General features: G+C 34.3%; 2 long non-coding RNA genes across 3 annotated transcripts; one reads left to right on the forward strand and one right to left on the reverse strand.

Moving 5' to 3' along the window:
- Positions 1–586: 586 nt before the first annotated feature.
- Positions 587–5,797, reverse strand: LOC110695730. Of its 2 annotated transcripts, XR_002506190.1 has the most exons (7): positions 5,182–5,797; positions 4,746–4,813; positions 4,475–4,576; positions 4,175–4,244; positions 3,600–3,685; positions 3,162–3,275; positions 587–901 (listed from the first exon to the last, which is right to left on the reverse strand). It is a non-coding gene; the product is annotated as an uncharacterized LOC110695730 (long non-coding RNA). The 2 variants fall into 2 exon arrangements; XR_002506191.1 differs by lacking the exon at positions 4,746–4,813.
- A 961-nt stretch (positions 5,798–6,758) lies between these two features.
- On the forward strand, positions 6,759–13,331 carry LOC110695729. The gene is made up of 8 exons (XR_002506189.1): positions 6,759–7,048; positions 7,146–7,231; positions 8,521–8,648; positions 8,730–8,800; positions 8,920–9,021; positions 9,131–9,318; positions 10,201–10,277; positions 12,776–13,331. It is a non-coding gene; the product is annotated as an uncharacterized LOC110695729 (long non-coding RNA).
- The last annotated feature ends 3,029 nt before the right edge of the window (positions 13,332–16,360 follow it).

Consider the following 16,360-nt stretch of genomic DNA (forward strand, 5'->3'; position numbering starts at 1 on the left):
AACCCCTAACCGAGTAGCTCGAGTAACCCCTCAAGTAACCTTTGACCAAGTAACCCCTCTAGTAACCCTTGATCGAGTGACTCGAGTAACCCTTGCTTGAGTAAACCCCTTAAGTAACCCGTGTCCCAACCCCTCAAATAACCCTTGAACGAGTAACTCGAGTTACCCATGACTGAATAACTCAGATAACCCTAACAAAATAACTGATGTAAACCCCCCCCCCCCCCCACATGGTGTGACCTGCTACACCAAATAGATGATGTCATAAAATTCACTTTTTGATCCCATCCTATTTTTTTCTTTTGTGCAACACCCAATATTACGATTAATTCAAAACAAAGGGAGCAATAGTTGTCTCATCCATAAATATCATACACAATTGTGTCACCTCTAAATAAATTTGCATTGTTGGTTAATACTTAATAGGTTATTCCTTATTCAAAACTCATAACATTTGGATAATAGGTTATGTTCTGAATAAAAAAAAAAAAAAAAAAAAAAAAAAACTCCATAATGACTTTTGAATAATAGTCTATGTCTATCCTTTCATTAAAAAAAACCACGATGATATTTAAAGAAAAAGTATTTTCTTAGGAAAAAAAATTATTACACTTGTACTTTGCAAAATTGTAAGTTGATTACACTTTAAAGCATCTAATGGCAACGATTGTTAATACTTTAAAAACTAAACTAATTGCGACTGTCTTATCACTTATGCTAGAAAATGAAACTCATTGCAAAGCATTGCCTGCTTACTATAGTTAATACCTGTATATAACAAGTTTAGTGAATAGATAACAGTAAAGAAAACAAGTCTAACAGCCGCATTGACGCCATTAGAAGCAGGCCCAGCACCTCCTCCTTTGTCCAGAATTCGTCTATGTTAGAAATCCAAAGCAACCTGAAAGGAAATAAATTATGTAGGATATCAATACTAATAACAATGCGAGTCATTTGATATATTATCATAATCAATGACATCTGATTACTCTAATTAAAAAATTCGCAAGGTGAAATGCTGAAATCATCATATACAGGAAAATACAACTCCCAAATAGTAGTATCATATTATGTTGCATTTAGCACATCACTCATAATCTCATATACATTCTGAAATATAATATGCAACACTATACCAACCTGACCTTTGTATTAGAAATGCCAGTTTTAAGTTTAAATTTAACCACCAACGCAAGGTTATTTACCTTCCCACAAAAAACTTCTAAAATTGACTTTCACCAACATATTTAAGGTCATGTTTAGTGGGTCAGTCACACAAAAAACTAAGACATAAAGAATAGCCTGACCACACAAGCACAACAAAGAAAGGGTTCAAGATATGCATTTCATCAAATAAAATCATCAACAACACACAAAAGCAATTACACAGCATGCTAGCAAGGAAAAGGAAATAGTGACATTATTCTTTCACCAGCATTATTTTGTGGCTTTGATCATACTACACAACATCAAATCAAATCGTCACATCTCAATTTGCTTAATGCAAGATAGTCTAAATCCAATGGTCCACCCATCTCTACGGCAAGAAGCACATGGTAAATGGATTATATTATATACCATTATATATTTACATTAACCATATCCTATTCTCCTAGCAACAAGTAATACAAGTTAACAAAGCTCATTATTGATCCCACTTTCTCTACGATTAAAGATTCTACTGTAGTACTTCGTACATAGTAATTTGGAAGCCAATACTGAGACTTGTTCTGAAAAACCCATGTCCTAGCTATAAAGTATAAACAACCTCACACATCCATCTAAATCCCACCCTCTTACCCTCCCTCAATTAAGCAATTCATAGATTGCATTTAAACATACTACAACTCTGACATAGATGATTTCCAAAAAGAAAGTTGACTCACCAAATGACAATATATACAAAATTCACTAAACTTTTAGCTTATGAGACAATTTTCCTATTATGTTACCATATACGATGTGCATCAACATTCTTCAATCTCCCCTAGCATAATTAATTTCCATTTATTCTCCTCTTTCTGAACAGTTTCTTCCAGTTACATGACAGCAGGAAGTGAAGACTATTAAATTCTTTCGCTTTTTTTTTTTTTTTTTTTTTTTTTTTTTTTTTGTGGGTTTGGGTGGGGTGATAAAGGTTTGGGGTCAGTAGGGTAGGGGATTAGTTTGGGCAGTGATTGAAGGAAGGTATAACCGCAAAAAGGAAAGAGTCACATGTCATGTTGGGAGGAGGTGCTCGGGAGTCGGGACTGATGAGAAGGCAGCAACATCACCCATCAGGAGATCGCTAAACTAAAATAACCATTATCTTCACCTCAATAAGGAAAGAGTCACATGTCATGTTGGGAGGTGCTCGGGAGTCTGGACTGATGAGAAGGCAGCAACATCACCCATCAGGAGATCGCTAAACTAAAACAACCATTATCTTCACCTCGAAACAAAAAGATACAGTTGTTATGAACTTCTCTCTCACATGCTAGCTTATTCACATAACCCAAACCTTAAAAGAGTTGTTTTTCCACAAGAGGACATAAGATGAGATTAGACATTGCAGATAAAGTAACAAATCTGATTTCTTTTAAAGGGACAACTTTTCTCTCCAATAAATATTCCCAGCTTCTAGAGTTCCCTCTGACTAAACATAGTGGACACCCAAGTCTCACACAATCATATTTATCAGTGACATGAGTGAAAAACTGAAAACCAGATCTTTAGGGGTTGTTTGGTATCATTTTTGGTTTTCAGTTTTCTGTTTTTTTGAAAACTAAAAACCAAAAACAAGAAACAAGAAAAAGGTGTTTCCACTTTTTTGTTGTCAGTTTTCAAAATTATTATGATTTTAATAAGTTTAAATAATTTTTTATTTATTATGGGGCATATATCATATACTTTTATACAACAAAAAACCGAAAAACAGAAAACCACAACAATGCCAAACAAACCCTTAGAAACTGGTTTAAGAGTGTACAACAATCAAGAAACATTACTAACATTAGTGCCATTTATTACTATAAATCTTTTGACATAGATTAGGCAATCAGAGACTGCAAGACATCATGTTCATTGACGCTGAAGGAAAAATTCTATGGTGTTAGGCATGTCAGTTCTCAAGATTTTGGGCAAAGTCACTTGTGTTAAGTATCTTCCCATTATTGACATACCTTCCACTTCTTGGATGGTGGTCTTGAAGAAGCAATTCTCTGATTCAAAGAAGACATAAGGTTCATCTTCTTTCCAGCATCTCGAATAACCTTTGAAGCTTCTGTTATAATTACCTGTTGATCAGACACACACAAATCCATCTACTTAGTCTAATTAAATTTCAATTCAAAAGGCTATCAATTTTACCCAAAACTACTACAAGACATAATTTGACCCAAAAAAATATAATTACTCAAAAATAATCCCATGAACGATTTGCTCCTCGTATTCTCACTTTCAAACCATCATATTCAACAAAGTAAAAAAATTGCGTGAGCTCCCAACCCCTCTATGGTGATCATTATAGTACAATTCAATTCACTATTTTCATCCAACATCGAGAACAATAAAAATTACTTTTTAATTCATAAAGAACACAATTCATAAAAATTACTAACCTACAACATCCCAATCAAGGGTTATACCTATAACCTTCTTGAAATTCCATTATAGCACCCTTCTAAACACCTTACTATTGCTTGCCCTGAAATCACCATTGTGAGAAAAGGTTGAATTAGACTCATACTTCTGACATTATAAGATAACGAGGAACAGTACAACTGAAACAAATTTTAAAAATAATATTAAAACTCACCTCCAGATTACCAATCACTTAAAACTATCCCTACTGTGTTTGTATACCTTTCACAAGCTTAAGTTATAACAAAAACAGCAGTCGCAGCAAACTGATGTCCCTAAGTTTGCAAAATTGTCAACTAAACCTAACAACCAATTAAATACAATGCATTTATCTTCAGGTCATTGGTAGGCTGATTCACCAAACATCGACCAACGCCCCAATCTCTAAACAAAAGTACTTCTATTTTCCACCAATTAACTCCAGATCAAAATCCATTCAAAATTTAGTACTTCATCATCACTACTTCAATTCAATTATCAATTACAATTAATGAAATTGAAGGTAAAACTTTTACACAAACTTAACAAATAAAAATAAAAGCTAAAATCTTACAGAGTCCAAGTCGATTTGGGTGAGGTCGATAGTGATTAGTGAGGCATGGTCCCTTATATTTTCTTCGGATCTGCAACCACAAATCATTAAAAAGTCTTTTACCAAAAAATAACAGATAAAATCTTTGAAAAATCAGATCAATTAATCAAGCAAAGATGAAATACCCAAACAAAATCATGAAACTGACACTACCTAAAGATCTGAGCTTGAAGCTCCACACAAACCCAGAAACAAGGTAACACTCAAATTATAATCCTTGAACCCGCTTTAAGGAGTATATAAAATCAGAATTTGACATACCCAGATGAGATTCATGATGGAAAACTCAACCCCAAGTCAAAGTAGAACTTAATGGAGAGCTCAAACACCAAGTAAATTGGCAAGATTTAGATCATCAATCACCTGCAATTCATAATTAAGGGTTATGGATATGAAAACATAAACCCCTAGATTAAATTAGAAAATACCCACAATCTATTTCATTCAAGCAATTCATCGAACACTTTAAGATCAAATATTTACAAGACAAAAGCAAATAATATAACATTAAATTAGATTCGAATGAACTCACCTTGGCACAAACACTGACAACTCAATCAAGAATATCTTCTTTAATTCAATCTTGAACATCTGGGTTTCCTACAAAATTCGCCAAAAAATAAAATCAGAAACAATCAAGCTAAGAAGAACCCTAAAGATCTGAGCTTGAAACTCTACACAAACCCAGAAACAATGGAACACTCAAATTATAATCGTTGAACCCTCTTTAAGGAGTATATAAAATCAGAATTTGACATACCTAGAATGCAAGCGAGCAAATTGTTTCTTACACATTAAGCATTACATCAAGAGACACAAAATTCATAAAGAATCAAACTCTACAACCTTAAGCATCAAATATTGTGACTAATGAAGTAGTTTAGCATCAAAAGCTTTTTAAGTAAAAATATTCATTCAACAAAAATTTAGAATCAATTTCAATTTGAAACAATCAAAACCAAAATTACCTGAAAAAGGAGGAAGATCAATGAGCATGTTTCTGGGCATGCTCAAGATGAAGGCGTTCCTCGGGATTGACGAACAAAGCGATATACTTGAAATTCGTGGATGTTGAGACGGTGGAGATGTTGGTGATGCTGTGGCCATTTTCCGGCGATCATAGGCTTTTGTTGATTGGGTTTGGTGAATCGGTGCACGACTCAGTGTTGGATGAAAATGGAGTTAGTGGGTTTTAAAAAAGGAGAGAGAAAGATGGGTTCTCCTTTCTAAGAAATAAACCCTAAATCCATCAATCTCACCAAATTAAACAACCAAAGAATTATGGGGATAGGATTAGCGTTCAAAATGAAGAACCCTGGCCTAGAATTCGAGAAGAGGATTACCTTGATAGATTGAGGAGAGAGGTTGAGAGGAGATGAGGAGAGATGAAAAAAAGGAGCAAATTACAGTGAAGCTGAGAAAGGCTGGAAAAGACGACAAAACAAAAGATAAAACCAAAAACAAGTTGAAGAGGCAAAAACGGAAGGGAAGCATTCAGCAAGAACAGAAAAATATTATGGCAGGGGCAAAATCGTCCAACTTCCTCAACCCAATTTGGCTTTTATAAGGGTTATATTATATGGAAGTAGTGGTGTACAGAAGGCATAACAAACAAACTTAATTTAGGCTAGAAAATAGGAAAAAAAAAAAACAATTTGACTTGATGGAAGACATATTGATTAGATAAGTACGAAAAGCAAAAGCAGCTAAAATATCTTCAACAAAGTATTGTTGAATTACCGTTTAAAAAAAAAAGTATTGTTGAATTAGATAAGTATGTGTGTCAAAAAAAAAAAATGACTTAGTAAAAAAAATATGACATAGATCGATCAAATTTCTAATACAATCCAACAATTTTTTATTGAATAATCCAAGAATAAACAATTTTGGTACCCTAATACTTGACGACTCATTTGCAAAGGAGTGGCCCATCGAGCATTGTTCCTGATGTGATATTAGACGAGGATGTAATTAGCATAACTTTAATGCCTTTGCAAGCAATCTTGAAACGGTCTATAGCAGTTTCTTGTTGGCCCCTGATACTCTGATAACGACCTGCAATTTTTAAAGTGAACTCCAACGGGAAGTTTTGTTCCTTATTTGTAAAATTCTCAATCGCCATCCCAATTTGCATCTTTTTCTTCTGGTTATGACTCTTTTCGTAAAAAGTATCAAGTGTAATCGAGGAGAGGACAAATTCATCATTGTTGTAAGCAAGTAATACCATGAATGAGTCGAACAATATTGGTTGCTCGTTAATTAGGGAAAGAGTTACATTGAGATCCAAACCTACACTATCATTATTATTCGAAATCATCACAGTTGATGATTTCACCTCAAGAGAATCAACCTCAAATCTAAATTCAGGCCTGATAGGAAGAAGATAAAGGAAACAAATCCCGTAAGTAAAAAACCTACAAAAAGTGCTGCTAATATGCCTATAAGAAAATGCATCTTATTTTGGACTGTTAAATCCATCTTAGTATTTGATTCTTCATCAATCACCATGATGAAGCGGAGGTGAACAATGCGTATCTAATTACTCTGTATAAAAAATAAAATAAAGAGTATGTACATCATATATTTATAGGCATAACCTTGTGATACAATCCTACTCCTAACGAGTTACGACTTACCAAATGTACTCCTTCGACCTTATCTTTTCGTCCAAAAAAAAAAATACACTGTTTAAGTTTGCGGAGTTTGATAGGGACATAAACCTTGTTTTACCGGGTTGAGTACTCCGTAATTGATATAGGATTTTATGTACACGGTAATGTTCTTTGGTGCTTCTGGAACTTCTGGAATTGCTCATCTCTCTCTCTTTCATACAAGGTGGAAATTTAACGAGTAATTATTTCATTATGTTTGTAATTTTTACCCATTTCAATCCCTAATTTCGTTCTCTATTTTCGATCTTCTTGTTTTTTAGGGGAGTAACTCAGCAGAATCTAACTTCATCGACCGATGGAAATCTTCGTCTCGAGGGGGTTTTCTCGGATCGTTTGGATGAATCTGGTACTCGATTTTCTTTATTTTTAATTTTGTTGATGAATCTGTAACTCCTCTTTCTTTAATTTTTTAGTTTTAATTTTGTTTTTAGTTCAATTGATTTGGTATGCAAGTAGTCTGTAAAACCCCTTCTTCGATTTTGATTATCGAAAATGTCCTCTTTAGTTTTCATTAACTACACACGACTGAAAAAACTTCACCTGGCCTAACTCAGATTTTATCGAGAAAGGATTGGCATTTGTCGCTAAACCATGAATTGAAGGCTCATGAAAACCCATTAATTTCAATTAGGTTTTATATATGGGTTTTGAATATTAATCCATTATTCCAAAAGAATCAGCGAATTCGCAGTGTTTTGGCTAATAATCTATCTAGAAAAGGTCCGGTTTTGTTGAATGTTGATTTAGTTGAGTATATTAGGAGTTCATAAGTACTACTACCAACTTTAACCGATGACAAAGACTTTGGTGTTATATCTATTTTAAACAGTTGAGCTACGTTCTACTAACAGGTGAACTATTAAATTAATTTCTACAGTTGTAAAACCAATTGAAAAAGAAAATAGTAAATTACTGATTTATAAAGCTTTTGAAATTCACAAATGGAATTGAAGAATTAAGCAAATTGAAAGGGAAAATTCAGCAAAAGATGATGCTATCCTACTCGTATCTCATGAGGTTTGCTTAAATTGGAGGTGATGCCATTGTTTTCAACCTCGGCAAAGATGATGCTATCCTACTCGTATCTTATGTCCAGAAACTTAGTACAGTATTCTTTCCTAATTTATGATATATTTTTGTTAAACTGCAATTTGTTTGTTGTCATACTGAATATGAAAAAAACAATCAATCAAATATATAACATTCAAGTGACCCATATGAAGTATAAATACTGCAATTTGTATGTTGTCATATATATAAGTCTAGAGTATTAAACCATTTTATTGAAGCAACTACTATAACAGCAAGATTGTTCTATTTTTTTATTTTTTATTTTTATTGAGCATGTGAATTGTAAAGCCCATTGAGTGCTCTTCCTATGAGATTATACATTTTAGCGTATAGATTGTGGGAAACCTTTCTCCCTATGATGATTTAGTGTGAAGCATATGATTATAGTGTATGGCAATTAAAAATTTTACAAACTTGCCGGTTCTCCTATTGAAATTTAATTTTTTTTATTTTTATTTTTTTGAGGATAGATTGAAATTTGAATTTAAGATATTGTGAAATGTGGACTTTTTCCTTTGAGATTTTAAATTGTAGTACCTGCCTGATTTTCTATGTTCTGTGCAGATTATTGTCGAAAATTGTGTTCCTAAACAAAATTGACAGCATTCTTTGTCAAAGCATCTCACAAACTTTCAACTCATCTATGATGACTGCTATTCGATGCATGTCTTCTGCAAAGCTTTTTGTTGGAGGTATTTGATTGATTAATACAATAAATAATTTATGCAATTTTAGTATGGAACTTTTTAACTAAACTATTATGCCCACGTCAGGTCTTTCATTTGCAACTGATGGCGCGGCTCATTGAAGGACGCATTTGCCAATTTTGGTGAATTAGTAGATGGTGAGTATTAGCCATTTCTCATTGAAGCTGTTTTTCATAGACAACTGTATTGCAAGTTTTACATATTGGTCTTTAAGTCTGCAGTCTTTTTAATTCATTCATTTTTTTGTAATTTACAGCAAGGGTGTGAGAGAAACACCGAAAGGTCTAGGGGATTTGGGTTTGTCAACTTTGCAGATGCTGAAGCTGCAAACAGTGCATTGTCTGCCATGAATGGCCAGGTGAGAACAGACAACCTATCTACTTCCAAAGTTTTTCTTTTTTCAGAAATTCAAAATACACATGCAGATCATCATTACAAAAAATATTTGTGCACTGATGTACGTACAGGTTCTGAATGGGCGTAACATCCGTGTGAGTATTGCAAATGAGAGGACACCAGGTCCTCCACAAGGAGGAAGTTGTGGGTATGGCGGTGGTGGATATGGAGGTGGCGGTAATGGCAGCACTTTTGTGGCAGCTCCTGGATTGACAAGGCATGTGCAATCACTTCAGTGGTGGCCAATGTTGAATTCCATGTATGCCTTTTTAATCCCCTATTTGGATCATACTAATTTCTGAAAGGAAAGTTTTTATTTGCTACAATCCATTTGAATGTGAATGAGCTATTTTCTATAGGGACTTATCCATAGATGCTAATTAATGACAATAATGGTACTGAGTTTCTAATTAAATTTATCAGTAAAGTCTTGGGACAATGACCATGATTTGGGGTACGGTTTTACAGATTGACTGAGGCTGGTCCTAAGTTAGGGGTAGCACCAACCAATTATGAATTATAATGGCTGGTTTTAATTTGTTTGGGGAATAAAACCACATTTCCAGACAATTAATACCCCTGTTGTAGAAGGTTTAGAGTTTCTTTCCATGTTGAAAATTTATGTGGCATCCATACATATTATCGGGTTGTGAGAGAGAGGAAGAGAGAGAGAGAGAGAGAGGGGGGGGGGGATAAAATTTCATTTCCAGACAATTTGTGCCTGGTGTAGAAGGTTTTGAGTTCCTTTCCCTGTTGAAAAAGTATGTGGCATTCATACATTATTTCTCAGATTTTGTAAAATATTATGTGATGGGCTATCAACTCTGGAAGTGTGTGAATTTTCTAAACGGTGCGCGCGCATATATTTTGCTCATTATGACTGTATGAGTGAGGTAAAATAGAAAGGGAGTGAGAAAATGAGGGCTTTGAAAATGAGGGAGTGAGCTAATAGATAAATTGATGGATACACAAGTAGGAAGTGTATTTCTAAAATTCACAATACGTAATAATGAGTAAGAGCTATAAATTGCGAGCGTTGAATCTCTCAAAATTGATGTCATGAATCTTTTTATTGGTGTTATTAAGCTATTTGTTATTCTAAGTGATGATGTTGCTTGTCCATTGTGGGTTTTGTTCTCAGTATGCCTATGAAGAAATAGATGAAGTGCAAGCATCCAACACCCTGGAGTGAGTTTGAAATGGGGAATGATTAATGAGGTAATGGTGAATGCCAGAAGTGAGATTCATCTGTAGTATAATTTTATTTTAATTCTTCAGTAGTCTGATGGTCGTCTTTATGTTCTTATGTAAATATGTAATATATTGGTTGTTGATGTCTTCTACTCTATATTTCCTTTCACTTGTTTTATATTTAGTCTTTTCAGTTAACTCTTTCTTAACTACCCACATGATTTCCCTTGACATTCTCAATTGCTTATAGGGTTAAAACAGCTTATACTTCTCCCTCAGCAAAAGTCTACTGCAGAAGGAGTTTTGTTCTCTTTCAACCCCGTTTCTTTCTTATTTTCCACATTTTTTAAAGTCGTAATATCACATGCTTCTTTCACTTATCTGGGTTTTATTTACTGGCTCCTTCATTATTCAATGGTTTCATAGAAAAAAGGGAAAATACTAAGTCGAGACATTAAGGGGAGTTTTTAGAATATGTTTCCATGTTAATTCTTTGTATTTAGAGTGATTATATAGATTTTTTCCCTATGCATGTCAATTTTTTTGTAAAAAATCATCTAGGTTGATCAAGTTATCTTTCTTGAATGAATTTAGCTGAATACTACTACCTCCGTTTCTTTTTAGTTGACACGTATTCCTTTTTAGGAAGTTTCTTTTTAGTTGACACGTTTCCTTTTTGGGTAAATTTTTTTACCTTGCATTTACAAGTTACCCCACTTGTTTTTTCATTCTCTATCACTCCTCTTCTTAATATATGTGCCTAAATCAAACGCGTCAACTAAATAGAAACGGAGGAAGTATTGAATAATACTAACGCATAGAATCAGACTGCTGCAATTATGTTGCAAAAGCAAAAAGTTGGGGTTAATAAAGCTGATCATGTTCAACTTTCTTAAATAAGTAAAATAAACTGTAGTGATTTTGAGTTGTCTGTGGATGAAGCTGTGAAGGAGTAGTTGCTTTACTTGAGGCAATGTTTGAATAATATTTTTTTTTTAGGCATGGATGAAGGTATTTATTAACTGTTAGAAAGAAATCAAATGTTTTTCTTCCATTGCATTATGTCAGTATTCTTAATAGTCTAATAAACAGATTGAAGAATCAACTCTCTTTGGTTATTAGTGATTATGTGTACTTTGTCTTAGTTAAGTAGTGAAGTTCAATTTTCTCCAATGATTTTCCCCTGCGCAACATTCTAAGCCTTTGAGAATTCTCCTGTATTAATATGGACTACTTACCTGTCTATTAGAAATATTCTGATTATCAGTGGTTATTCTGCAAGTCTAGCTACTGCCTTTTGCATGTTTAGCTGTCCTATGGGTTTACAATCATTCTGCTTATAATGAGCTCATTGTTGACATATTATATATTCCCCTTGATTTCATTTGGTGTTTAATTTCTTATAAATTATTAACTTTGTGTGGATTGTCTGTGTGGGGCTGGTCGAATTCACCATCACCGTAAGTCAAGAGCCTCGGCCGATGGTCATGTAGGTGCAACTGCTGCTGTCTAATCTGCAGCGATACTTGAGCTCATTTTGCTCAAGTATCGCTGCATTTTGCAGTCGAAATCGTGCATTTTGCTCATCTTACTCACCCTAATTTCTGAATCTGATGATAACCTAGATTTTAATTTTGTTCATACTCCTATGTGACAGTTTTTGAGCTCATTTCTTTGATTTTTTTCGATTTGGAGAATTGAGGAAGAATTTTATGAGTGTGAAATTGCTGGGGTGTTTTGGGGATCGTTGCCCAGTTTTCCACTCTCTTTCTCTCTCCTTTGATTATGATCATCAACATTAAACGGCCCTCCCCCAAATTCTAAACCCTAAACCCACAACCCTAACCCTGACTTTTGGGGATTTTTTGCTGAATCTTGAATATGTTGCAGTGGCGATATTTTTTTTTATTTTTCTGAAAATGGCATCTGAGTTGCATGACTGGTATAACCTCGGCGAAAGAATATGAACTTTTGGATTGAGGAAACCTTTAAACAGGTGGCTCTCCAAGTTTAATTCTCTCCTTGAGTGTACAATTATATGCTATGCAATCCTTGCGATTTGATTCAGATCAAAGTTGTCCTTGTATGAGCCTAAACTTACAAACTAACATGAAAGTGGTGAGGCAGTGGGTTTTAAGGGCGGAGAGCCTTTGGGAGTTCTGGGAGCTGTTGAGATTTGGGTTTGATTTTGGAAGGAGTTTGAATTGCTGAAAACCTTCTACTACTTATCATCAGTGTGATTAACATGATACCCTCATGTTTGTGTGTGTTTTCTTTTAAAATTAATGTCCAGTTGTGGATCATCATACGCTGATGTGTGTCTTTGCTTATGGATCATCATTCACTTATGTTTTTGACTCTTTTATCTTTTTTTTTTTTTTTTTTGAATGGTGTTATAAGATCTCCACGACCTCATGTTATTATATGGGTTTGAATTGTGATCATTGGAGTTCAAGGGAACTCCAAATGTTATCCTTTTAATCTATGTGTTTGCTTCCCAATCTAATATTTTATTGTGTTTTCAGTGCTTAAGGAGGTAAGAGAGATGCTCGGATGAAGTCTGATCCTGCAAGGTGGAAGCCGAGGAAGAATTCTATGAAGACATACCCTGTCATTTAACGGATTGGACTTACTGTATTTATTTTATTTTATGTATCATAATCTGTAATCTTTTGCAAAATTTCACTTTTTTTTTAGGGGATAAGGAGCAGGCTCGGTTTTAATGGTTTAAAGCCTTAAACTATTTATGATTGAGCTAGCAGTTCAACTGAAGTTTGTTCATTAGAAGCAGTGCGGATTACTACGTATATTAATTTCTCCTTTGTTTTATTGGCTCTCAAATCTATGTCAACAGACTTTTACTGGGGTTCCACCTATTTTGATACATGTATGGAATAACTTTGTAATTTTCGTTATTGCAATGTTGAGGTTTTAGCACAATTTATAAGGTGTTTGCAATTAGTTTAGTTTTTTAAGTTTTAAACAATCATTATTGGATGCTTTAAAATGTAATCTTATTTAAATTTTGTAAAGTTTAATTATATTTGAAGTGTAAGTGTAGTGTGTAACCCATTGTGAAAATACTATTCCTTGGGAAATGATTATGGCTTTTTGATGAAACGGGAGTAGCCTATTAACCAAAAGCTACCTATTAACCATCAATTTATTAGCTTTGTTAATTCAATTATGTGTCTTGTGTATTATTGGTAAAAAAAAGTGATGAACAAATGGGAGATGTAATTTGTATATACTTTTAAAAGTGAGTAAATTCTTTAGGGGAATTGTACAGACTATTTAGGAGTGATAATTTATTTAAAGTTGAGGTTCGGTTAGGGGTTATTTAAGAAGTTCGATAATGAGTTACTTGAGGGTTCAGTTAGGGGTTACTTGACGGGGAGGGGTTACTCGAGTGGTTAACCCTTGACCAATCAACCTAAGGGCCTGTTCCGATTGACTGAACTCAGTTGAACTGAACTGAATTGAACTTATTAATTAGTGATTTTTAAATACAGATTAGTGATCTTTGATTATTTATTGATTATTTATTACTATACATATGTGTATATACAATTGTACATATTAATAATAATAATACTATTATTATTATTATTATTATTAATTATTGATTATTTTATTATTATTTATTTATTATTATCACTGTATTATTATTATTATTATTATTATTGTTGTTGTTGTTGTTGTTGTTGTTGTTGTTGTTGTTGTTGTTGTTGTTGTTGTTATGATTATTATTATTTATTGATGATTATTATTATTTATTGATTATTATTATTAGTATTATTATTTCAATTATTATTGTTATTATTATTATTATTATTATTATTATTATTAGTTATTGATGATTATTATTATTTATTGGTTATTATTATTAGTATTATTATTTCAATTATTATTGTTATTATTATTATTATTATTATTATTATTTATTGATGATTATTATTATTATTATTATTATTATTATTATTGTTAATATTATTATTATTGTTAATATTATTATTATTGTTAATATTATTATTGTTAATATTATTATTATTATTATTATTATTATTATTATTATTATTATTATTATTACTGTTATTGTTGTTGTTGTTGTTGTTGTCGTCGTCGTTGTTGTAATAAGAGCTAAAAAGAATGAAATTTGGCTTTATATCATTAGCAATATCATTAGACGTAAATTAAGAGCTGAACTGAACTGAAATGAACTGGACTGGACTGGACTGAACTGAACTGAACTGAACAGGATTGAGCTGAGCTGAGCTGAGCTGAACTGAACTGAATTTCAACGGAAGAGAACAGACCCTAAGTAACCCCAACAACTCAAGTAATCCCATATCGAGAAACTCGAGTAACCCTTGTTGCATGGTACAACAGCCTGCATGCAAAAATTTGTGATTTTATAATATAAAGTATAGTTAATGAGATATATTTATTTGTTTGTAGAAGTGAGAGAAAATAAAAAAAAAGAAGTGTAAATGGAGTAGGTTAAAGAGAAAAAATAAAATAGTTGTGGACTCGTACCAAAAGAAAGTAGTGTTGCAATTATGCAGGGTTTACTTGAGTTATCTTGTTAGGGGTTACCCAAGTTATTTAATCAGGGGTTACTCGAGTTACTCGGTCTGGGGTTACTTGAGGGGTTGGGACAAGGATTATTCGAGGGGTTCACTTGGTCAAGGTTTACTTGAGAGGTTCACTCGGTGATGGGTTATTTGAGGCGTTACTCGATCAGGGGTTTCTTGAGGGGTTCAGATATGGGTTGTTCGAGGGGTTCACTTGGTCAAGGGTTACTTGAAGGGTTACTCGGCCAGGGGTTACTCGAGTTACTCAGTCAAGGGTTACTCGGTCATAGGTTACTCGAGCTACTCAGTCAGTGTTTACTCGAGTTACTTGCTCAGAGAGTATTTAAGGAGTTCGACTAGGGGTTACTTGAGGGTTAAGTTAGAGGTTACTTGAGGGGTTACTCAATCATAGGTTACTTGAGGGGGAGGAGTTACTCAGTTAGGGGTTACTCAAGGGGTTCAGTCATGGATTACTCGAGTGGTTACTCGGTCAGGGATTACTTGAGGGAGGGGTTCACTCGGTCAAGGCTTACTCAAGGGTTACTCGATCAAGGGTTACTTGAGGGGTTACTCGTTCAAGGGTTACTCAAGTTACGCAGTCAAGGGTTACTCGAGGGATTACTTGAGGGAGGGGTTCACTCGGTCAAGGCTTACTCAAGGGCGGTTACTCGGTCAAGGGTTACTTGAGGGGTTACTCGTTCAAGGGTTACTCAAGTTACTCAGTCAAGGGTTACTTGAGGGATTACTCGGTCATGGGTTACTCGAACTACTCGGTCAGTGGTTACTTGAGTTACTCGGTTAGCGATTATTCAAGGAGTTCGGCTAGGGGTTACTTCAGGGTTCAGTTAGGGGTTACTTGAGGGGTTACTCAATCAGGGGTTAAGGTTACTTGGCCAGGGGTTAATTAGGGAGGGGTTATTCGGTTAGGAATACTTGAGGGAGGGGGGTTCACTCAATCAAGGGTTCCTTGAGGGGTTCAGACATGGGTTACTCGATGGATTCACTTGTTCAAGGGTTACTTGTGGGGTTACTCGGTTTAGGGTTACTCGAGTTACTTAGTCAAGGGTTACTCGAGCTACTCGGTCAGTGGATACTCGAGTTACTCAATCAGGGGTTATTTAAGGAGTTAGGTCAGGGGTTACTTGAGGTTTCAGTCAAGGGTTACTTGAGGGTTCAGTCAAAGGTTACTTGAGGGGATACTCAATCAGGGGTTACTTGAGGGGGGGGGGGGTTACTTGGTTAGTGGTTACTCGAGGGGTTTAGTCATGGATTACTCGAATGGTTACACGGTGAGGGGTTACTTAAGGGGTTACTCGATAAGGAGTAACCCAATCAATTAACCCTTGACCCAGAAACTCGAGTAACCTATGACCGAAAAACTCGAGTGACATCGGCAACTCTAGTAATTCCATACCAAGAAACTCGAGTAACCCTTTTTGTACGATACAACAGGTTGCATACAAAAATTTGTGATTTTATAATATAAAGTATATGTACTGGGATATATTTATTTGTTCATAGGAGAGAGAAATAACA

Source organism: Chenopodium quinoa, unplaced genomic scaffold, assembly GCF_001683475.1.
Source record: "Chenopodium quinoa cultivar QQ74 unplaced genomic scaffold, ASM168347v1, whole genome shotgun sequence".
Lineage (NCBI taxonomy): Eukaryota > Viridiplantae > Streptophyta > Magnoliopsida > Caryophyllales > Amaranthaceae > Chenopodium > Chenopodium quinoa.